Source organism: Meleagris gallopavo, chromosome 12 (assembly GCF_905368555.1).
Source record: "Meleagris gallopavo chromosome 12, MGAL_WU_HG_1.1, whole genome shotgun sequence".
Lineage (NCBI taxonomy): Eukaryota > Metazoa > Chordata > Aves > Galliformes > Phasianidae > Meleagris > Meleagris gallopavo.
This window is the reverse complement of record NC_139415.1, coordinates 14519583-14545076: the sequence shown is the minus strand read 5'-3', so window position 1 is coordinate 14545076 and position 25494 is coordinate 14519583. Positions and strand designations below refer to the sequence as shown.

At 42.4% G+C, this 25494-nt stretch overlaps 1 long non-coding RNA gene across 1 annotated transcript; it reads right to left on the bottom strand.

The window, feature by feature from the left end:
- Positions 1 to 1057: 1057 nt before the first annotated feature.
- Positions 1058 to 16495, bottom strand: LOC146543563 (uncharacterized). The gene is made up of 4 exons (XR_014885891.1): positions 14950 to 16495; positions 13850 to 13998; positions 7370 to 7511; positions 1058 to 1325 (listed from the first exon to the last, which is right to left on the bottom strand). It is a non-coding gene; the product is annotated as an uncharacterized LOC146543563 (long non-coding RNA).
- Positions 16496 to 25494: the final 8999 nt, after the last annotated feature.

The window sequence follows — 25494 nt, the reverse complement described above, 5'->3', positions numbered from 1 at the left end:
TCTCTTCCAATCAACGAACCTTTCATTTGATTTCAATTCTTTCTTTCTTGTTGATATGTCAAACAGAGGCTCCATCAGCCATAAAACAAAAGGATGGATTCGAAGCAGGGTTTTTCCTTAATCCTCTCTGTTCCTTGCTCGCTCACCCTGCTTTCGGCAGATTTTCAATATCATTAGTTTCTCTGATCGCATGCAGCTTTCTGTTCCCTTTTGGAGATGAAAGAGCTGTCGGGCTCCTCAAAAACTTTAATGGGTTTAAAACAGAGAATTTTGGAATGCTGTGATGGAATAAATCAGATCCTAAAAGAGGGTAGCGAGGTTAGGAAGGCCAGCATCAGCAGAGAGGGGCTGCTTGCTTGCTCCATCCTCTTGAAGACCAAGTTCCCACTTGCCACTAGATTTTTAAAATAAGTATTTTCACTTATTTATTTTAAGCCATTTTTAAAATAACAAGGATTTTTTTTAGAATAATTATTTAAATAGTAGTGGCAATCTAGCTGGCATCTGGATGAAGACCAAAATAAGCTCTACAGACCACGCTCTTGTAGCATGTGTTTGCTCTTACAGTCAGAAAGATTCCAAATCCACAATTTCCAGCCCTGCGAATTGTGACACAGTCCTGACTGTCTCCAAAAAGTTCCACAGGTTTTGATCTTCTTGGACATGTGGTATAATGTGATGCCCCAGAAAAAGAAAAGATACTTAAGGGTGTAGCAGTCTTCCTGTTCTCTAAAACTTATCTTTGAAAATCTCATTTCTTCCCATTCCCATTCTGGGTCCCCTGGAATTACACTTGGATGACATCCACCTCATTTCCTAAGCATTTAGATACCTCTGCACAGGTTAAACAATAAATTAGAAGGTACACTTCCAGAAATCAAAAAAGATCTGCACACCATGGCAAAGACTGTACACCAATTCTGGAGCCACAGTAGATCATTTTGCCTCATTTTTCTCCATTTGAAAGAGAGCAGTGAAGTTTGGGATACGTGAGCCTGCAAATTACATTGGACTTTGAGGTCTCACTGGTTGGCTCTCCAGGGTTTATTTGAACTAAGTGCACATTGAGTTTGCTCAATGAAACCCTCTCCTAAATGCAGTTTCTTACGGTGTTCCTGGTGTGTCCATATTGGTGTGAATAAGAGAAACCTTCTGGTTCAGTGAAGATGCAAGTTTGTCTGCAAAGTTACTCAGTCAACATCTACGACGTTTCTGCTTAAAATTGAACAAAAAGACTTGCTGGATTTTGACACGTCAGAACCAATAAAATCACCCATGGTGGCTTTTCTTGACGTCTGAGCTCCTCAGCTTCTTTCTTGAACCATCTGAAAAAGAAAGAAGTGAAGAAAAGTCCACAAGGACCCCAATCAGTCATTTCAATCAGTCAATTTCTCATTGTGTTACTGGTTAAAGGCAACACTGCAGAAGCAGCAGCTTTAAAGGTGTGAGAGCAGGCATCCTATGGCTGGCCCTATATACATATGGAGTCAGCATAGTTTTTACCATTTTATATATCTGAACCATTTTTCAACTGCTCTGTCCATCTCTGCGAGCAAAACAAGATAACCCAAAGCTTACAACTAACCAGAAAGACACTAAAAAAAAAGAGAGATGCACCAGCATGGACCATTTCATAGAAAACACGCAAATGTAAACTTATAAACATCTTGAAAGTGGAGAAATAGGCTAGCACATGGGAGCTGAGCACTCAACTCGCTTTGCTCGAGAAAAATACTAATAGCAATACAAATATCAAACCAGTGCCAACTGTGAAGAAGAAAAAAAAACACCTAAATCCCTAAAAGAGTGAAGATCCACACTGATGCAACATGAACCATCAATTAGGTCTACCCTTGCCCTGTGTGTGATTGGCAGATATGCACATCCTGAGCTCCGAAACCTCTCTGGCAGTCGAATTGCGTAGTGCTCGCTGATACCCACAGGTTCTGCTATGTGGGTTCATGTGGCATCAGCACCAGCCACTGATGCTCCCCAAACCAGGCAGCAGAGCAGCTACCAGCAGCTCCAGCCCTGCAATTCCCTCGGCAAATGAATAGTTTTCCCTTTTATCTCTTATTAAAGGGGATCAGGTGTTTGCCCATGAGAAATGCACTCTGAGCTATAGGATTTTTTTTTTCCTCCTGAAATATGCCCATAAACTAGATATGTGTCTGTTTAAATAAGCATAAAATTATGAGAGTGTCCTGCAGCAAAAGAAGACATCCGCGTTCAGAGTAGCACGGATGAAAGAGTCCATTCTTCTCTTCTGCCGTGACTTTGTTGGTGAACTTTGCGCCTATGGAGACTTTTCAAGGGCATGAAGAAGGGGCTCTACAGTTGCCAAAGTCTTTTTAGAATAGCCTTTAAGATGCATTTAGTCAGAAAGCAGCTGTGTAAGTGATGTGATTTGTATTTACATGCACATACAACCTCTCCCTGTAGCTGGCAGCTACAATGGAAGGCACAGCATCTCTCCCCAGGTTGGAGTGTATGCCCTGCACTTATCCAGACAACAAGACTGTTATTCTCCGATCCGAGGCTGAAGAGCATCATTAGTGGCACAGGCTGCAGGATCCTCCTGTTCTCCAGCCTTCTCATTTCAAAGCCTTTCATTTCCCAAGACAGCTGCAAGGTGTCCCTTCAAGGATTTTGCTGTTTTTTGATTTATACTTTTATACACTTGAATCTCAATTGAGACATCCCAGCCTCATTCCATTTCTGACCTTACACTATAAAAGCGGACTGACCCTCCATCTCTCAGCACTGGGCTGGCTTCCAGCCCGGGTTATGGAAGAGCAGGGGCAGAGAAGAGCGACCCACATGAGATGCTCAGAGCCCAGGCGGTCACTGCGAGCCGTTCTCTCCACCCTCTGAACTTCTGACACCGCTCTTGTTTTTCCAAGGCGTGCTTTTGATTCACTTTATTCTTCTGAGAAATTCCTACCCCACTCTGAGTGCAGCAACCCCACAGTTGGCATGGAAGCAGATGATACGGGATGGAGATCTGCAGACAATACTGAAAATTGACATCAATTATTATTTGTTTATCTGTTTTTGAGGGGAGGGGAGGAAGATAACAGCTACTTCAGCTAGAACCAAACTTGTTGGCAGCCAGTCAGAGTTCCTGAGGGCCTAACACCTGTTTCTGGTCATTGTTCTGCCTCCACCACACCTGTAAGCATGTGAGCATGCAGTAAGGATATCCAGGTATTTGATTCCCTCCAAATGAAGCTAAGAACATGCAGCCAGCAGCAAGGCAATGCCCATGGGTTGACGCTTTTGTGCTGATGAATCTATGAGTGAAACACACCCCAGGGAAATAAAATAAATGAAGGGAAGGGAAGGGAAGGGAAGGGAAGGGAAGGGAAGGGAAGGGAAGGGAAGGGAAGGGAAGGGAAGGGAAGGGAAGGGAAGGGAAGGGAAGGGAAGGGAAGGGAAGGGAAGGGAAGGGAAGGGAAGGGAAGGGAAGGGAAGGGAAGGGAAGGGAAGGGAAGGGGATGGCTTTAGTGGTAATGGAATAGTTGCACTGACATAGACTGGAAAAAAACGCAGCTGCCATGTAAATTTCCCACCAAAATTCCTTTCCCTTTCCAAAAGCTCCTTCCCTGCTCTACGTAAGATGCTTCTCTCAAACGAACACCTTCAAAAAATCAGCAGGAAGGAAGAGAAAAGAAACTCTCATTCAGAGAAACTGAGGTAGTTTGCATCCAGGTAGGCTGCATTGCCTTCCAACGCTGAAGCCAGTTAAGTAAACCTCCAAACAGTCTTTAGTACTTGCTTAAATAATAAAGGCGAGTGGGGGAGAGAGTTGCGAGGCTGCAAGTCTATAACATCTCTATTCCTGTCCTATTCAAGAGCCACCCTTAGCTGCTGCTGATGAGAGCAAAATTGGGAGCAAATAATAAAACCATCCTCCTTCCTCAATAATGCCTTTAAAACAGATAAGTGCCAGTTGAATTAGCCTATTTATAAGACTTCTTTTTTTCCCCTGACTGTAAACTCCTAATGACTCTCCGTTACACAATGCGATTCAATATGACTCAAGCTTCCAGGGGTCTTGATCCCCTCTAGATAGTGTACCACAAAAGTGATTTATAAACTACAGTCTGAGAAAGTCAGAGACTGAAGTGATTTGAGAAAATAGTTCAGGCTTGTAAGTGAATACAAGTGCTATGAATTCCAGTGCCAGAATGATACCCACCCCCCCCAAACCTTTTCCTATAGTCTCATTACATACAATGGAGGGAAAAGTGGTGTTAAAGGAAAAGGAGGGGTGGGGTAAGAAAGTCCAAAGGGGAAAAGAAAATGAAGAGCTGTATGGTGAGGGCTAATCGGTCATACGCCATGAAAAAGTGTAAGAGGAGGCTGTTTGCATAGCAAATTGCATCTATGAGGCTGGGCAGTTCTGAGAGGAGTACACTGGCTGAAGGAAGTGCTGGAAAGGAGGCAGAGAAGAAGGAATAACAGCAGAGCACTGATAATCTGAACGTGGATATCAAGTGTATCACTATGGGGGGAAAAACTTGTATTTGTCATTCGTCCCCCAACAAATAAGTGGCGAGTAAACCTATATTCTTTTCTTTCTGTATCCTAAAAGTTATTTTGAATCGAGTGGAAAAAAAGAAATAGCAATCCCTAAGCGTGCACTTGCTTCTTGCAAGACAGATTTTCCCATCCAAATTTCAGCATGGGGTTGTTATTTTGGAATCCATTCCCTTCCCCCTCTCCCCTTATCGCCTCTCCCTGTCTTTCACAGTGAGGCGTTTGGTCTAAAGACAGCCAGGGAGCTAAATATATATTAATTAGAACTCTTGAGGCTGCCATCAATGAGATACAATTATCCCAAACTGTTGCTATTACAGGCTCTGATAGCTTCATTTAAATTCCTGAATAAAACATGAAATATCTTTAATGAGAAATGAATATAGTTGTCAGGAGGGAGTAGTTGTGATATTGTTACTAGTTGAGATATAGAAGATGAAGACATAATATGAATACCTTCGATTTTATATAAAAATGATTGCTGTTAAGAAAAGACAGATCCCCCTTTAGAGACTTCATTTAAGCTGAACATCCGAAAACACATAAAACAGCAACAGCTCTCTTGTAAGGAAACTCTGCTATCCCAGAGGCAGCTGGCACTGCTGCCTCTGTGCAAAGTGGATCTGTTACAAGGGGTAACGGTGGGAAGAAACACCGCATCATTATGGAAAACAAATCATGTGGAGCTCAGTGAGATCTTCCCGTCGTTACTCAACGGCTGATCAGGGGGTTCACAGCATCCAGAACCCTCCCTCACACTCAAGGCACACACTGCCTTGTTTTTCTTCTTTCATTTTTATTATTTTTAAGACAAATGCCAGTGAAGGAGCAGAGATGCAGCTCTCTCTCCCTTTCAAGGCAACTGAAAGACACAAGGCCAGGCCAGCGAAGAGCAGTTCTTTAAATCATGCTGTCAGGGAGATGGGAGCTGCAGCACCTCCTCATTCCTCCACAGCACTACGATGGACTGCACCTCTCGTCTAAAAATTCACTCTTGAGCTGAAGCGGAGCTCTCCTCACCTCCTGCTATTTGACTGAATCTGCAATTACTCCCCTTCGTTCATACATTAAGGTTGGAAAAGATCATCCAGTCCAACCATCAACCCATTCCCATCTTGCCCGCTAACTCATGTCCCTCAGTGCCATATCCACCCTTTTCTCCACAATCTCCAGGGATGAATTTGTCCGTCCTTTGGTTAAAGCGAGCACTTCCACGTGCTTTGGGTTTCTCATCCCAAGATAACCCACAAGTGAGTCCCTATCCACTCCATGCTGATGGGCACCGAAGCATTGAGCTCCAGCATCCCCACTGAAACACAGCTGTGGGTGGGGTGGAGCACAGCAGCAGTGTAACAGCAAGCACCACCACTTGTACTTCAGTATAGGTCACAAAGTGGAGATGATTATCATACTAATTGAAAGGGCATGGGAAATACTAAGGAAGGCGAACATAATTATCCAAACTGGAAATTGCCAGGTCGTTCCCATTCTTGTGGGATCCTCTAGTGACCACGGAGTATGGTCAGGACCTCAATTTAAAGTCTCAGTACAAGTTTGGATCAAGGATTTTTACATTAAATCAATTAATATGCATGTGCCAAATGTTATTTTTGAGGTAGTTGGAGTGTAGCAGCTCTGTTTCTCCTACAAGCTTCGGTTTGCGTTTATTCTCTAGACGCAGAGATAGAAAATTATCTCAGGGATACAATTCAATTTCTCCTAATCAACACCTCTTTGCTTCATCGAGTAAAGCATGTTTAAACCATTTAGAGTTAGTTGTCAAGTAACAGGCACTCCAATTAATATTTTCCCAAACATGTTTATACATGGCAATATAATAAAACAAAGAAATATTAAGAGTGAAGAGTTTCTAAGTGCCTCTGCCAGACTGGACCAGAAGAGATACCTCTATGGATTCTGCTTCTGTTCCACCTGATTATTACTCTTAAATGGAGTTTCAAGACCTTACGAGAAGTAAAGGGAACGCATAGATCTACAGTGTCTCCTGTTCCTGGCAACTTGCAGTGCTAAGGACACTACAGTTGTGCCAGTGAATGGCAGGGTCACATAAGCTGCCCATCCAGAATAAATGAATCAAAACTTGATGGCCAGCATTTAAGATGAGAAAGGAGTTCTCTAATAGACCTTAAAGCTTATTCCAGCTTCCACAGCTCAAGCTGTGAAAACAAGTTACAATTCAACTCTCCAAAATCAACCACAAAAGACCTTAGAAGAGGTAGGAATGGACCAAGCGCACACCACCACCAGTACAGTACAAATGCACACTGAGCAATACTTGAACCAGCCTGCCTCAGATTTATATGACTTGTAGTTTCTGGGATCAAAAGCCAACTTTAAAGCAAAAAATTGCATCACAAAAGCAAAGAGGCCTTATTAACAAGCAAGTCCTTTTCTTTTATAGCAATTTTGGGATCCTCTGAAGGTAGTCAAATTGCTGAAGCAAACACCACTCACTGCATAAGTCATCTTTAAGGAGCACAACTAAAGACCTCAGAGCCTGACACTGCAAACATCGAGTGCATTTACAGCCCTTGAATCAGCACAACCAGAGCAATATCCAATTATACACATTTTATTTATATAGTTCATTTTCCACAAAAAATTAATTTTATGTTCCAAAAAAACCCAACCCAACGAACTAGATTAAAAGCCCTAGTAACTGACCACATCTATCAGCAGAAATATACAACAACACAAACAATGACTCCACAGATTTTTCTCTTTACTGCTTATTTTCACATGGGACTGAGAAATAGCACGTCTGGAGAGTGACAAGATTCCCCAGAGCCCTGTTCATTATTTTTACCCTTTTTGGAGACGACGTCTTCAGTGTCAGCTGGCTCTGACCAGCTGCGGAGGAGATGCTCTGATGGGAGTGGGCATTTTTCCATGGGTAGTTGACAGCAGTGACTTTTTTGACAGCCCCTTCCAGCTGCTCAAACCTGAAGCTGCATTGAAAGAGCAGAAAGGGAAAAAAGATTCATAGCATTACCAGAAGATGGATGTTTACTTCCAAAATCACAAATTCTCTCCCTTTGCTAAGCCTGACCCCAGCTCTTTCCTATGTGCATAAGAACCCCCCCAGCACTTTTCACTCCCCACGTCAATTCTCCCAAATTTGCCTCTAGCCCTGGTACGCTAGAATGAGAGGGACTGGACAGAGCAGCTAGCTTGTGCTCAGACAAGGCTCACACATACTCCTCATCTCGGCCAGATGTTGCTTTTATTCTCTTTTCCACTGCTCTCTTAATTAAAAAAAAAAAAAAAAGAAAAAAAAAAGTCTCTTCTGCCCTTCTGACAGAACATACCTGTTTGTTCCTACGTCCTGGGAAAGCGAACAACAAAGCCCTTTGAATTACTTATTGTTACGGCTCGGGGACAAGATTGCATCTCTAAGTTTATAAAGCAGCTACTACATGTGCACCACTAAATACAAATGATTTTAATAATCAGCATTTTATTTGCTTCTTTCAGCAGGGTGCCTTGTCATTACTTGAACGGTAATAACACCCGCTTTTCATTTGCTAAACGTTATTATGATTATTATTCAGAAGCTTTACTATAATTAACTAACGGAGCCTCACAACACCCCTGTGAGTCAGGTAAAGGATGAATTACAACATCCCTGTGTTTCAGGGGGAAACACAGCAAACGGGAAGCTAAGTATCACAACACAGAGGAGGCTTGGATTAAAACCAACGTATCTTGGATCCAAATCCCATCCACAAACTACGTCTTGACCTGTTTGCCTTCAGCTCAGCACCTAGCGCTGCTGTCAGCTCAAAGGCATTGAGATGACATTTGGGAAATTCCAAAAATAACACAAAAAAAGGGAAAGGGACACGGGTGTGGAAAGGAGAAAAAAGAAAAGAGACGTGGCAATCCTGAACAATCCCTAGAAATCCCAAATCCCTAACAACCTTTGGCAGCTCCTGCTCCCAACTGGTGTTGGTGCCTGGATCCTGAATGCTCACGTTCGGCGCCTGCATTGCGCACATCTGTATCTATACAGGCGACAGCTTCTGCCTATAATAGCCACCTGTGAGACCAAGGGAAAGGCATTAAAAATTAAAGAACTGCAGAGTAGATTGGAAGCCAATCTTGGGTTTATAGACAGGGAAGTGTTTGACAGGTGGTCTCTGTGCAAGAAGTGGCCTTAGAGACACATTTCCCTTGATTTTATTTTTTAATTAACTTTTATTCTCAGTATTATCTTGTCCTTTTTCCCTCTTTACTTGGCTCCTCGCTTCCAGCCTGGAATGCCATTTAGCACAGCGCTATAGGTTCCTTCAGTACAGCAGTCCAGCTTTATAGAGCCTTCCATCTCTGCTCTGATGTCAACCATCCACCCAACAAGTTTTTTTCACAGACTTTGACATAAACAACAGCCACGCTGCAGACCTTATCACCCAGTTAAGTGGGTTATCCTATAACACAGTGACACGTCCAGCAAAGCCCATATTTCCGGGGGCTGCTCAGTAAGCAGTAACCCAGGCCTTGGGTCAAGCATTTGCCTGTTAAGCTCTACCACATGTGCCATCAGGCCCTTCCTGTTTGGGTTTCACGTACCGGTTTTTCGCCCCTCGCCTCCCATAAAAACAGATGACCTTAGAGAGACCGGGAGTACCATCTCCATCACTGTCTGCAGCCCAGACTTCACCTCCTGCCATAAAAACGCTTCCTCACCTTCCCTCCTGCTCAGCCCTCGCATTCCCACTTTCAAGTTAATTATAATAACACATCTGCAGCCAAACAACAGAAACTCGTGCATCCCCTCCAGGCCCCCCCTGGCTTTGCTTCATTGACTCCTCCAAACCCAACACACTTGGACGAGAGCACTTAACCTTCTGCAGAATATCTTTATGCTCCATTTTCCTTTCCATTAGGAAGGAGATGAAAGCAAGCAGAGGATGCTTTTGTACAGCAGCTGCTGCTGCTAGCAGATGTGCTCTCCCAAGTTTATGTGTGTTTTAAGCATAGACTTGAAGTCTTCTGCGTGTGAGGGGTTTTGGTGTGGGAGGGATGATAGGTTAATGGTTGGACTTAATGATCTTAGAGATCTTTTCCAACCTAAATGATCCTACAATTCTACAGATAAAGCTTAAGTGATGAGATGTGCAGCCTGATGTAACGGTTTGTGCCCAAGTCAGAGCAATTCATCCTTTTTCTGCCCTCCAGCTTCCTAATGAAGAAGGTGCTAACCCAACCTGCTCCACTTTGAGTGCCATTTTCCAATTTTTCTACAGGCATAACAAAGTAAGATTCCAACCACCGGTGTTTTTCACCTGAGGAAAATTTCCTTGATCAACCTGTTAAGCTTTTTCATGGTACCAACTGCTTTTCTCCGTGTTTGAAAATCATTTGTAATTTTTTTCTAAGAAAATACCATAACAAAATATCGTAACAGCAGGGGGAAAAAAGTGTAAATCCACTAAAAATATAATGAAAATAAAATAATTATAATAATAGTAGAGTGAAAACTAAAACTAGATGCTTCTAATTGGAGAGCAGAAGACCCAGTCCATGCAACTGATGAACATCAAGACTTTTTGTATGTTTCCAGACCAGGCAGTGTACCACTACAGTCAGTGCTGAAGCAAAGCCTCGGAAGTTCTGAGTGCAGAAAAAATGTCTCTAATAAAAGCTTTGTGTCTTCCCAGGAGGCTTTTCACACACCACAGAGATATGGGCACATCTGGAGTAGGCAGCAGCTAAGCGCAATGTAGAGGGAGCTGAGATGCCGGATGTACTTTGAGTAGAAAAGTCCCATTTGTAAGATACTCAGCCCCACGACTACTTTCACTAATAGGCTGTGCCTTAAGTGTAACTGATTGTGACCTCTGTTTTTCATCTCATGTTGGAGAAAGGAAAGAGGTGCTGGGCTAGGCAGGGAGGTGGTGATGAGGTGGCCAGGGGGTCAGTGCAGGACATGAGCATCCCCAGATCATCTCTTGGCTCTGTGTTCACTTCTGGCATGACTCAAGGCAAGCCATTTAATCTCAGTTTCCCATCTGTAAGCTCAGAGTGCCACTGTGAGTGCAAATACTGTCGAAGCAGGGAGGTGCTCAGCCACCACAGCGGATGGCAAGGAGGAACCCTTGAGTTATTATCGATTGAGAAGAACAAGTACTCTATTCCCAGGCAATGAGCACTGTTCTGCTCAGAATGATGCTCACAGAGCTATAGGACATCAAGGCAAACACTTGCCCCTCTTTAGTGCCACCAGGATCGCATCAAAGCTGCATGCATTTCTTTCTTCCTCTCCCTTCTTTTATTGCACCAGAGGCTCAGAGTTGCTCACCAGTCTCATTGTATTAGCTTGATAAACCACCCGTTTACCTATAATGCAACAGACTGTAAAAACCCTTGTGGCTACTGCATAATAAGCAAAATAAATAATAATATGCTTTAACAAGCATCAGTTGAAATAGCTGGGATTTGGTGGACCTGGCAATAAACAGCAGATTTGCTTTCCCAGGAAAGTGGAAAAACTAATCAGATTTGTTTGGCAGCTATGAAAACACAGCTGATCAACAGCTCAGTGCCGGCTCACACAATCCCCCATCACACAGAGCATCAGGGAGGGATGTTGTGCACATCCCTGTGCTAGATTGCATTGCCCTGGCGGGCTGGCAGCTTTCCATCCCTTGGACAGGGGCTGCAGGGCTTTGCGAGCCAGACAGCAGTTTAACCCGAGGGTCAAAGGGCAGTCAGGCGTTATCTACCGGCTGGGTGCATTTCCTCCACATCTGTGGCTCCGATATTCCCGAAAAGACACTGACGAGAGGGTGAGAGCTAATGGGAGCTCCTCCGGTATTTAGAAATGTAAAGGGCTGCATTCATTTTTAATGATGTTGGGAACTCACTTAAAAAATAAATAAATAAATAAACAAACAACAAAAGCAAAAGCAGTCAATGGCAATTTACATAGGGTGAAGGAAAAAAAGATGAATTTAATCTTCTCTACCTGCTGGACAACAGAATATTGCTGTCTGCTTTAAGTACAATGCAATTTTGAGTATACCATTACAACTGTGGGATGGCTTGTACACTTGTGCCTCAGTTATCCTATATTACACATCTATTGTACGGGACTAAAATAACTCCTACCTTATTAAAGTAAAATCCATCATCATCTGCCTCCTATTGCTCAGCACAGATGGTGCTTCACTGACCCTTATCAGTTTGCATGAAATGGAGGGTTAGCTTTTGAGCTAAGCACTTGCTTGGTACGTTCTTGAGAAGTCTTAAAGCTACTTTTGTTTTCAAGACTGAAGCAGCCCTACATCCAATTGCACTGATAGTATGTAATACATAATATAATGATATATAATATATTAATTGACAAAACCAACAAGAAGCTGCTGCAGCATTCCACGGCTATGCAGGCAGATGGGGTGCTGATCACCTCCCACGTGTCGGGAGCAGAGGACAAAGAGATCCTTTTGGGGCTCCTTTACCACCAGCAACCCTTTTCCAGTGAGTGAAGCCCCCATGGGACCAACTTTCCCACTTGGACCATTATTCTGCATCAACCAGATCTACCAAGCTGACATTGCTGCTATACAGCATAGGGCCAAGGTCTGTCATAAGGGAAAAATAAAGCCAGGTGCAATTACCCTTGTGCTCCTTGTATTGATTATACTACAGCATTAATTCTAGGGTAATGCAGCTGTGGATGGAGCCAGGATGACTGTCTCCAGCATAGGATGCTCCAACCTTTTTAGGTGTGCTGCAATTCAATTTTTTTTTTCCTTAGCTATCTTCTGTTTAAGATGATGAAATCTAAACATTTAGAATTCGAATACCAACTGACTGGGCACAGACCAAGGAGTTCCTCACATATACTAAGCTAACACAATCCTCACCAAAATACAGTAACAAGAAGACATCTCCTAAGAACTCCTTCCTGGTTCTTATGAGTCTTGGTAGTTTTTACCAATTCCTTCCCACCCACATCACAGAATCATCTCTATGATTCATCTACACCTTCCCAAGCATCCTCCGCAGTAGGACAGCCAATATCAACATCACCTCTTCATTTTAAGAGTGACAGAGAATGATGAGGTCATTTTCCATGTCCCGTGTCATTTCCCTCCCCAGATGCGCGACTGGTCCTTCAGAGAATAGCCTTGTGGGTTCTTGTCTAGACTGCCCTTTAATTGACTCAAGCTACAGGACTTCTGTCATTTCTCCAGGGATATCATCCCATAGTCTGACAGACCTTGCTGCCAGGAAACACATCCCAACGTTACCCCTACATTGTCCTTGCCCAGTGTCATGGCAAAAAATCAGCTAACATCTTCTACTAGGAGACCTATGCATTCCAAGTATCCCACCCTGCACATATGCCACACTTCCACCGATCCAGTTCATTTCCATTTAACAAGTGGCAAATGTTGCTTCTAGATCAATGTAATTATTTTCCTTTAGCACCTGATCAGCTTATGGAGAAATGTTTTGGTCACAGTGGTGGAGGAAATACAACTTTCTGGGAAACCATGAAAAATAGTGAGTCACATATTTTTAATTTATTATAGGGACGAAATAACGCTTATGTTTTGTCTTTAATAAAATCAAAATTCAGAACCTAGAAAAAGAGCTTTGTAAAATGTTTCTTTTTCTTCTCTTTTCTTTTTTTTTTTTCCAAAAGAAATCAATTTAAATTCATTCACTTTTGGGGTAATCACATAAATAGTGAGCAACAGGTTAATAAGGTAGTAATAGATATATTAATAATGAGCAAATCAATTGTTAGAGGCTGTTCAATAGTGTACTTATTAGGTTTATATTCATCTGCACTACTGGAACTGATGTGCTTTTAATAATCTATAACATGTTATTCATGACTCGAGTATTCTTCCCTATTAATAATTTACTAATGCTTTATAAACTATTTATAATTGCATTCTTCATATAAAAATATGATCTTTGATCTAACAGCAAGTGATAACTTGGGACAGTCCCTACTGGACTAAACTGACGAGGCAGAGGAAAGCACAACGGAGCTGCTGGAGCACCATCTGGGCAATCCACAGTCCTCAGCATTTGTTTCAACTGGTTTTGCAGCTCTTCTGAAACCTGATAGCCAACATGAATCGAATTTTAATTCTGCATAACTCAGTAGCAAAATGTTCTTAGAGAACAACCAGTTCTCCTACTCAGTGTTTGAAAATCTCTTTTTCATCTCCAAATCTGAGACAATGTTAGGAACAGAGGCTAAGAGGGGATCATCGGAACTCTTGTTAAAGAATTATTACAGAATTGCAACTTGTTTTCATCTTACCAATCCCATCCAGGCACAAAATCAGTAGAAGTTGTGATGAAAATGACTGGAAAGATGCAAAGAGTAGTAATGATATTTCATCAACAGTGTAGGGTGCTTCACTGAACTGGAATTGCCACTTCTGTACTCTTGCCAAGATCCACTAAGCCCTGGAAAAAGGAAAGTTACATTCTTAAACAACATAATCCATTAAATGCCACAGAGGAAAGAAAGGATCTGATTTACTGTTCAACCAAGAAAGGCTGGAATACATTAGAAGAGTTGTTCTTTCTAAAACAAAAAATTATGTTATTGCTCAAATAAAAAATAAAAAAGAAAATACAGGGAAGGGTACCAATACTTTACAGGAATGTAGTGATTCACTTACGAAGAGAATAAGAGAATTCAACCAGATAAAGATTAAATGTGGTTGTGATTACTCTTCTAAAATACATTGAGAATTCAGGAGGGTGAGGCCAGTGGAACAGTGGAGAAAGACTTTATACATTAAAAGACTCTGCTGGAACTAGTTCAGTTGCTTATAGATTGGTCATGAAAACTGATGAAGAGTACTGATTAATTGAGTATCAAAAGTCTATGATAGTTTTCTAAAATTAAGCAGTCGGAGAAAAAAATTTCAACTGTAAGCCTTGGCACTGTATTGCCAAGGAGACAAAAATCTTGTGTGTTATAATGTCCCCAAGGGGTTGAAAAGGAGACTGGATCACTGTTCGTTTGTGTTGTTCTTATCTTATACGTCAGGTTCCTGTTGTCATTGCTGGAAAGCAAGAAGGATATGTCCCCCTACCACTGTTGGTTTCTGGCAGGGTTATAGGTTTTGTCTGGGTTCAGTATTGGCCTTTCTTTGAATTAATGCTATCAGGGTGTTGCTAGGAACAGAATGTAGAAAGTTGCACAGATATACTTACACATCCACACATCCCCAGTTTAGATGAAGGCTGTAACTGATGGATAAGCTCTTGGGAGAAGAATACAATTTGCTCAATATACCTTGATAACATGAACATGCTTTATTTTTTTAGGTAACTCAATAGTACAATATATGAACGATGAGGCAAAATAGAAAACAGAAAGAAAAACCTTCAGAGTATTTGTACTACCTAGATTTGATTGATTTTGAACACAATCCTCATATGTTAGAGTGATGGTCTGTCTTAGCTGGAGTCTGAATGACCCTTGAAGTCTTGAATACCCTGGATCCTTCTGTATGAAGTTTGGAGCTACAATTCTCCTTCTCTAGAGGAAAAATAACTTCAGAAAGAGCTAGAACAGAAGAAGGATATGTTATCTCTGGTAGATAGGGTGATTTATCCAGTTTGGAAACAGAGTGATAAAAACACTGTCTCCTATTCCCCCAGAATAAAGTTGAATGACATAGAAAATTAGCCAACTTTTTTCAATATTTTTTTCTTAATTGTTATCATTCCCAGTTCAGTTTTATCATTCAGCGACGCTTAGAAGATGAACTTCCCCCTCCTCCCCCAAAAGTACTTTCTAACAACACTTATTAAGTGTGCTGGAGGAGAGGCCCTAGTATCTGGTGTGTTCTCCTGTTCTGTCCTCCCACGCACACTCAATCTTCCTCCACGCTCACTCAGGAACAGCATCCTCCTCTTTCATGCATCTGTGCTAAAAGTGGAAAGAGAATTTGACTTAAAGGAGCACTAGCAACCAGTTTTAAATCTCAAGGTAATTTGTTGTCAAAGTAATTTTTTAGCATAAATCGGGGATTTCCTTCAAGTGGTGAGAGAGGAAGGGTTCTGTTAAGTGAAGGAGAATTAATTATTCCCAGACATTACCGAAAAATACAAACACAACCAGGGTGTGACAGAGCAAATGGAATTGATTTTAAACAAAAGTGAACCTGACCGCTCACATTTCATCATCTCCTTCTGTGACACTTCTGCAGGTTTCACCTCTTGTTCAACAGAATTAAGTATCAATATGGCCACTCTTAGAGAGAGCTGCAAGATAACCCTATTTGCTCACACCGTCTCAACTGATTAAGTCTTGTTTCCCAGCTGATTGGGAAGATGTATGAGAGTGACAGGCTTTTGTCTTACAAGATCTTGGAGTCTGAAGTCTGTAAATTCTCATCTCTCTCTTTTACTCACTTCTTCTCTCTGTAAGTCAATACAAACACCGAATCACAATTTAGGGCCCGAAGAGAAGGCTGAGACCTTCTTCTTCCAAAACACCCTTCTGAAACATTCATGGCATCTGCCACTTGGCATTACACCTTTCCAGCTAAATGATGCAAGGACATAAGCTTTGTTGTTTGTTTTTTAATGAAAAACATTCTATTGGATTGGTTTGCATAAAACCAACCAAACCAAAACAGTAAAGACAGGGTAAGGGGTTGCTAAATGCTGATGAGAGCTGAGACATATTAACCAGCTGTAATGTGCTGTTCCAATCTCCAGCTTTGAAATCCCTGCTAAAAAGCTTCAAACCATTTCTCTCACAGCCTATAACATACACAGAGCAGAGCACAAGAATGCAATTAACTCCAGCACAGCTCTCTCCTGCCCTGCATAGCTGAGTTAGGAAGGATTGCATGAGAAAGATTTAGAGTTACACCATTAACTGCAAAAAAGGTGATGAACAGGAACGTCACCTAGTGTGCCTTCAGCCCCAGACAACACCAAGATGATCCTTTTTCTTTGGGATCAGCTGAGGGCCGTGGTCAAGGCTACAGTGTGATGAAATAGCTGGGAAACTGAGGCATGCATGAGATAAAAACCTCTGGATCAGTAGCCCTAACTGCACATCAAACATCATTCCCTACTTTCCTCCTGCCTAAAAATATTTGGGAGAAAAGACGGAACAGTCAAGAAAGATTACCCACGGCCATAGCAGTGGAGCAATTTAGAAGAACTCTGGGGATGGTCTAATTAGGCCAATGCACATTAGCTCATGGCACATTGCTGGCACAACAACAAATGCAATGGCCATTGCATCAAAACACCTTAATGACATCTTGGAGCCTTCCCTCCGGCAGCACCGAGACCCCGTATATGGAAAGGACAGCAAGACTACCTATGTGTGACACTACTCATGAGCAGAAACAATCAGCCTTGATGGAGTATTTTATGAAGAGGTTTCCATCAGGCGCCAGCAGCTTTTTAAATATTAACCAGCGAGATCTACTGGCTGCCACTCTGGGATTACTGTCTCTGACACTGGTGATCCCAGCGTGTCAGCTTAATTTAGCAGCCAAATCCTGGCTCCCAGCGAGTGGCTTGCAGATGTGGATTTTAATTAAAAATATTTAATTTTCAGCTCCGAGTTCCATTTGCTTTACCTGGCAGTATGGTTGTTGGTGCTCATCATACAAAGCACCCCAATGCTGCTCCAAGGAAACCTCAAACAGCTTCCTCCGCCTGTGGCAGCTCCAAACAGCCCCATGGAGCCCCGTTCTGCATTCAGCCTCAACCACTGAAACAGAGAGCTAAAAGTAAATCATTTGTGGCTCAGAACCTACCTTATACCAGAGCAGCTCACTCAGACATTGGTGACATGGAAAGCGCTCCTTTCCAGCTCCAACACGATGCATCCCTTGAGAGTCTGTTTTTCACCCACAGGACGCTACAAACTCTAGGTGTTGCTCAAACCTGGGGGAAAGAAAGCTATGTTTAAATTGGCACCTCAGGGTTGTAAGCACACGTCGTTTGACAACTAGCAAGCTGGGACTTCACATAGCCCAGCGGGACTCACGAGGAGTTTTATACAAATATTTTTCACTAATAGCTTTCTACATCTGCAGACGTATACTTAGCAAGTCCCAAGTCAAACAGTTGCAAAAGCATTTAGTGCAGCTCCTAACTGTAAAAAAAGGTTCTGCCTTTGTCTTCTGTTTGCACGCTGCAAACAGCATCCATGGCATTTGTCCACATACAGATACTTCTTTTGAATATAGCAGAAAATTTGAGCACCTTGGAAGTTGTACATTATGGCTGATAAGTATCCAATAAGATGTTTAGAAATTCTCATTTAGGTCCTACATTTTAAGGGAGTATCTTGGAAAAATATTCTCTTTATGTGGGAAAGAAAAGCAGACATAGAGAAAAGGAGCCAGAAACAAGTAGGCTTCACTATACTAATATCTACATCATTCAACATTCAGCTAACAGATGTTAGTATTTATTATGAATAGCTGCAAATTTTAATTCTAGAAAATATTTCAAAATGATATATATTTTTTTATTTTATCCTATTTTATTTCCAAGGAAGTACCTCTCTTTTCATTTCTTTTGAGAAGAGAAATAAGTAATTCTAGATGGTCTAGAGAAAGACTTATTAAAGGGCATGTACAATTCAGTGCCAGTGAGAACCTATGCACGGAGAAAGACTTTGTAAACTATTTGGGGGAAGGACAGTACACGGTTGCATAGCACCTGATGCAATAGAGGCATGACATACGACCCTTATCACAAATGGAAAAACAAACATCAACAAGACAGATTGAAGAACACATCAGAAACAGTAAAAATAATGTTAAAAATAATCGCTGCTAACATTTAGCCTGGAGTCCTTTTTGCTTTGTTATTTTATATTGACAATCCCACCTAGAAATGGGTCCCTAAGACTTTCTGACTTGTAGACAACCCATTTTGCTCTGCAGACCCCAGTGTATCTATTGTCACCCATGGGAGGGCCCCAGGGCCTCTGCTACGCTGCATCTTTGGGGACGGATCAAATGGCTTCCAGACGAGAACAGAACCAGACATTTTCCAACCAAATACCTCTCAGGTCACTGAGCAATGCTCTGGTGGCTCTGCCTTTCCTGCAAATGCCCATGCTGAGGCATTTCAATACGGAGCTTTGCCTGAGGAACTATCCTCCTCTTGGGCAGGAGGAGAGGCTTGCCCCTGCCTTGGCTGGTCCAGTGAACTGACCGAAACCATCAGAACAGCTGTGTGTACCGATGCCTCCAACTTCAAATTGGGGTGCTCTAGATATGCATGTAGGCTTTGATCAAGCAGCACTGCTAGGGAGGAAGGTAGTGATGGCAGAGTCATAACTGGGGATGAGAAGAAGAGTAGAAGATCCTTTCAGGCTGGCCTTTGAGATGAACTGCATCACAGCACCTGCTGGTTGATGTACTGAAGTCCCAGAGACCAGAGACTATGTGCCAAATGCTGCAACCCAAAGCAAGGCCTCGCACCTGACCATAGCATCTTAAAGCCTTAGGACATACAATTATTCATTCAGATGGGATTTATGTTCAGCTACTGCTTTACAAAGCATCAGGTCCTGCCACAGATGATTGCCACAGCAAGGATATTTGGGGAATCTCTCAAGATTGGTGCGTGTTGTGTCTCTCAAGAAGGTGGAAGTTCGCACAGAGTCCAAAGCACTTTATCATTCCCTTCCTTACTACTGTCACATCAGACTACAGGAAGATATCACACTCCGTGAAAACAAGCTGTATTAACCCTACAAGGGGGCAAATCTCTTCTACAACTAAATCACACCCTATGAACACCTGCAGTCTCTTAGATCTTCCCAGTAAAGAACAGACCAGATTTACAGGGCACCAAACCCTAACTATGTCAGAATGTACAGTGAAAATTATGCTATGTCCATCATTAACACTACAGGACCCCAAACAAAGGCTCTACAAACCACCAATGACTTTTCTCAAGTCCTGGAAAATCCACCAGCAGTTGCTCATGGATAGGAATTGTCTAGAATACGTTACCTTTAACATTTATAGCCCTACCACAGCTATATAAATCTCAACATCTCTTCTTTCCTGACCACGGCGTGAGCAGCAGACAACCCACATCAGAAAAGGAACGCTCCAATTTGCCCAAAGCCTGACAGTTTCTCCTTCCCCAGACAGACAACGGAGCAACTTTAATATGGTAATGATGTTCCACATGAACTCGTTCTTCAAACAAGGACCAGTTTGTTGTCAGACAGAAATGGAAAAGGGTCAACCTTTTCTGCCCCTTCTGCATACAACAATTCCTTCTTTTGGGAGGAATGGCTTGAAAGCTCCAGTTATCTAAGTCCGTTTTCTACTAAGAGTGACACCTCTGAACAGACTCCTCCTGTCCCTTTTTTAGGCTATGAACGGGTCCTTGGTGTTCCAGCCAGGCCGCTTCTCCAATGCAGCGTCTGTCATTAGGAAAAAAAAAAAAGAAAAAAAAAGCGAAAAAAAGCGCCACATTTTCTTGGAAAGTTCTGCAAATATTTTATGCCCTCTCTTTTTCTCTTTTTTCCCTTCTTTTTACCCCCCTTCGTACATTCACACAAGCTAAACAACAAGAGGGTCCTCTGATGAATGTGGCGGATCGCCATGGTTACGGTTCAGAGATGCAGCAAAAAGCAATTATGGTGGGACATAGAGGAGAAAAAGGGGAAAGAAAAAAAAAAAAGAGAGAGAAATGCACCTCTTTGTCAGAATTTCAGAACAGCTGTAATAACACTTCTGCACCCCAACCAGCGCAAAGTAACTGAAATATTGTGGCATGTTAAATGCCAACGCATTAAATACTGGGATTTCAATGTCACATTATTTAAAAAGACAGGAAGCATTAATTTCCAGCTGCACTTTCAGCTTGTTAAGTCATCTAGGGGGAATAGGGAAAAAGGAACAAGTCCATGGCACAGGGGCTCACATTTTGAGGTGTGAAATAAAACACTGTTCAGCGAGGCAGCGGAATGCACTTGTAACAGATTTAATCTGACAGCAGCTGTGGTTTCCTATTTAAGGTTTGCGTGATTTATTTTTCCCCTTGGTGCTGGAGCTCCTGAAAGAGATGACGATGCTCTCCTGACCTTTCCCTAGGCTGAGGATCTCAAAGCACTTTACCCCATGCACTCGTTTTCACAGCCTCCGATGGGCGAGGTAGGTGGTTGGCACTGCTCTCACACAGTAGGTGAGACTTGCTCCAGTCTGATCTTTCTAGACCAAGGCTCACAAATGGGCTACCTTTGACCTTGGTTTGCGACTGAGAAAAGCAGGAAATTCTCATTTTACAAGTTGTTATTTTAAAATCATACTTAAAATGAATGCTGCATATTGCAGTCTGGGATTATCTGTGAAGCGTGCCCATTACACATCTATTCCTCTGTGGTTAGCAAAAAAGATTTGTCTCTACTCTTTCCTGATCATGTTTACTCTTGAGGATTTCTACAGATCTAGTTTTGGTGGCACCAGCAGCACAAAGCTTCTCCCTTCCTTCTCATACATGTTATGCACTGCAGCCCCCAGCTGCATTCCTGTCTTCCAAGCTATGAATCAAAATGGGAACTAGACCTCGCTAGCCAGGGAAGGAGGTGGGAAATAAGACATGACTGAAATGGTCTCTGATCCTGTCCACCAAGTGGTGCTGCAAACTGGACTGCCAGAGGAGCAGAAGTGGCAAAGTGTGCAACTGGAGATGTCCATGGCACCTCAGTTGCAAGAGAAAAGAAAGACGAGCAGAGCAATGCAAAAGTGAATGACCAAAGCAGCCCAACAGGACAAAGATGAACCCCTTCCGAGATTTTTTACCTCTTCTCTGCTTCTGTTTTCTTCATCTTCACAGTTCAGACCTTACAAATCATGTGTCCCAGGTCCAGCCTTTCCAAATCAAGCCACAAAGGCAAGTTCAACCATCCATCCATTACTGACTCACTTCATAGACAGAGGAGAGAACCAGGTTTCCCAATCACAGCAACAGCCCACTGTTTCTCTCTTTTATTCTATATTATTCCCAGGAAAAGCAAAGCTCCCGGGTCCTTCCTCAAGCAAAAGAAATCTGAGACAGACGAGTAGTGGGATTTTGGAAAAATTTGCCATGGGGAAAAAGTTCTGTGGCCTGAAACTCAAGATCCAAACCAGCTCCAGAAATGAACTCTTGTCTATATCCAGTAGGCAGATGCACTGGGAGGTTGTGGGTCACAGGGCAGTTCTCTTCCAATGCACTCTCAAGGCTTGTACTCTACAAACATCGGAAAAATAAATCAGAGAAGAAACAATAAGGTCTACCTGCAGATTTACATTGGTACAGAAAGGATGCCAGCCTCAGTTTCCCTAAGCAATGAGACAGATACACTGTGCTGTTAAAATGCCATTACAATTTTCAGTGGCACAGACTGGCTGATGTCCTCACCCCAATCCCACCTATATCAGTAGGATCTGGAAGCACTCAGAGCCATTTCTCATCGAATACTCAGTGTCCAAGCAGGTGACTCCCTACAGAAGAGTCAAGGGAAGGAAAATAGATCAGAACAGAAATCACTGTCAATGTACCCTTTGTCCTACAGGCATGCGGCATTCATAAGAAGAAGAGATTAAAGAAGGGGATTTTAAAACAAAGGATTGCTGGTTTTTCTCACTGCTTTATTAGTTGCTCTTTGCACACGTCAGATAACCAGGTTTGCAAATAGCTTTAATTAGAAATGCAGATTACACAAGGCCAGAACACACCGGACACTGTTTCTCTCCATCAATCCTGCTGGGAATACACACAGCCAATTTGCTAAGAAACAAGCTGAAAGTCAAAGTTAGCTTCATTTTCAGGCTATATAGTGAATGCAGTTGTTGTGCCCGGTTCATAAAAACTAGCAGTTGATTAATTCCTCATTCTTAAAAGAATTTAATGGAAGCAAAGAACCACCTCGTTTCCTGTAGAAAGAGCTGCTGGAACTATACTACTTCTGGTAGTGGTTTCACCTGCAGAGATGAGGAAGGGGAGGGGAGGTTTAGGTTAGATATTAGGAGGAAGTTTTTCACACAGAGGGTGGTGACGCACTGGAACAGGTTGCCCAGGAGATTGTGGATGCACCATCCCTGGAGGCATTCAAGGCCAGGCTGGAAGCGGCTCTGGGCAGCCTGGTCTGGTGACTGGTGACCCTGCACATAGCAGGGGATTGGAACTAGACGATCATTATAGTCCTTTTCAGCCCAGGCGATTCTATGATTCTATGATCAATGACCAGAAAACCAGTATGCCATCTCAGACCCGACAATGAACTTGTAGACCAGAAAATCCTGACAAAGAGAGTAGAAGTGGTCCACGCACTCCAAAATACACCTTCCTCCATAACGTTTTGAAGATTTCTGGCTTTACAGCTTTCCTCATTTATTCGCTTATTACACATTTGTTCGGGGAAGACTGTCAAGAGGATGCACTGCTCCAAATGGGTATGAAAAGGAAACAACAGCCCAGGAGAAGGGGATAAAATGAATGCTGGAAAAGCACAGACACGTTATTGAAATTCTGACCTTTTTGACAGCTTCTGGCTTCCCGTTGGCATTGTGTCAGGACGATGACTATCATGTTTCAGGCTGCACATTGCCTGCAGCAGACTGTAGCAATTTCTCTATAATTGCTGAATATATATATGCATGTATATATACACACATACATACGTTCAATTGCATCATGGTTTCACCTGAGCAGAGATTTTTTAGGGGAGCAGCAGAGGAAGAGGACCTTAACCGGGTGAACTGGGATCAGCAGAGTTCAGGCTAAATGGAACTGGGCTTATCTACAATAGCTACTGTTAGGTCCAAAATCTGCTGAATATATACTACACTGAATATAACTACTGAACGATTCCTCTCTGTTAATGCAAAACTTAAGCAGTTACATTCTGCTTCCCTTCACATCAGTGATAAAACTCTCCTTGGTAGTAGTGGGAGTAAAATGCTGTTATACGATTCTAATATGGCTTCTAAGAAAAGGTTTGGGTGGGAAGTATAATTGCTGAGATTCTTTTTCTATGCTAACTGAGGTTCACTTATTGTTAGTACTACTGCATTGTTGCAAAATATTTTCAGAATCCTCATAATGAAACATAATTGGAAATTTAAATAAAACATAGGAAATGCGATAAGAAATTTAAACTACCAGTTTGTCACTTCCTATTTTGGAAATGGAAAAAAAGGGCTTTGGGAGTTTCAAAGCAACGTTTAAATTTCTATCTGTAGCGCAGCACTTACTATCAGGTTGTGAACTGATTTATTCCTCATACATAATGGACTGGACATCTGCAAAATGAGCATGAAAAGAGAGAAAAGAAATAGAAGCATCACTGACAAAAACATTAAGCTATGGGCCCAGCATCAAGTTGAGTCCTGTGACTAGAGACACAAAGATAACTTCCAGTGTCATGTACCTGTGTGTCACTGCTGCACTACTTAAAGCTCCCTCAAACAAACCACTTACCAAATAGTAAGAGATGAGACTTCTTGGTGATTGCTGTCCATTAAATTTCACAAAGTATTAGATTATAGTAAGGGTTTAAAACAATTTTTTGCAGATATTTAAATTTAATTGCATTGCTTCACTGGTGCTGATGTTAACAATCTCAGTAAATGATTATTTTGAGCAAGACGAACAAACATTTTTCTCCAGATCTCATCTGCAAAGCAGGAAAGAGTAAGTTTACAATAATGAAGTATTTCTATTTCGGTGGTGCTTTTGTCACTTCTCCAAAACTCAATCCCTAACATAGGCACATGGCCACGGACTGCCAGATGCATTAAAGTTTTACATCTAAAAGCCTGCATTAAACTTCAAAGCCATTCAGTTGGACAGCTTTCTCCATTTTTCAATTTAATCTTCTAACTCTAGAGCTGAGGACACAAGCTTGCAAAAACTCAGTCCCTAAATATTAGGATCCCAACAACTGCCCAGCTTTCAGAAAAGCGGAAGCAAACATTCAGGCTCATAATTCATAGACCTGCTGACTTGCTCTAATGCTTCAAAAGCAGGAGAAACAGCTTTTCACAGAGGTTCTCACCTCTTCAAAGAACAACTGAAGCAAGGGCTATGGTGCCCTGAAGTCTACAGTCCTATGTGCTGGTGATATCATCTCAATGCAACCAGCTGCAGCAGGTGGCAGTGGTGGTGGAGAGGAACCATGGTGGTAGGTGGATGGTTGGACTAGATGATGGAGGTCTTTGCCAACCTTCATGATTCTATGATTCGTTGCAGCCTTTCCCAACCAAGCCCCCACTGCTCTAGAATTCAAATCTTTTCATCTCCCAGCTCCAAACAAACTCATTTCTCAGTGGTACTGCTTGAGACCAAGTTTTGCCCCATGAGGTCAGTCACTGGGCTTCCAGACAGCAGACTCACACCAGGGGCTCAGCTGCTCTGAGCACTGGCGCTTTACCTTCTGAAGAATGGAAAACACGTTAGCACAGAGTTTGTTTTGGCCCCACAATACAGGGCCAGCAGTGTTCAGCCCCCACCAGAAGACTGTTGTTCCAACAATGGAAAACGGAAGGGGGGAAGAGATGGACTCAAAGCACACAGCACTCCAAAGCCAAAACACACATCACCGGCATTTCTGCTAGTGGGATATGTGGGGCGAGCCAAGTCAATGCTCTGCTACTCAGAAAACTCAGGCAAGCAGCAGTCCTCAACAGAACAAAGGCATGCTGGCCTGGCACAGCAGCCAGGGGAGGGGAAGCCGAAGGTCTGTAACAGGTTGCTTCATGTAAGATGGAATATTAGCCTTTCTCTAGTGCACTCTCTTCCTATAGGCCACTCCTAGAGAATTAAAGCTGTTTTTTTTCATCTTTGCCTTCTAGGCAAAAGGTGAAAGCTTCATGTCAAACACTGAGGACAGGCCTATATGTGTGTTTTAGCATCCACATAGCCCAGAATTTAGGCCATACAATCTCCTTTTCTTCT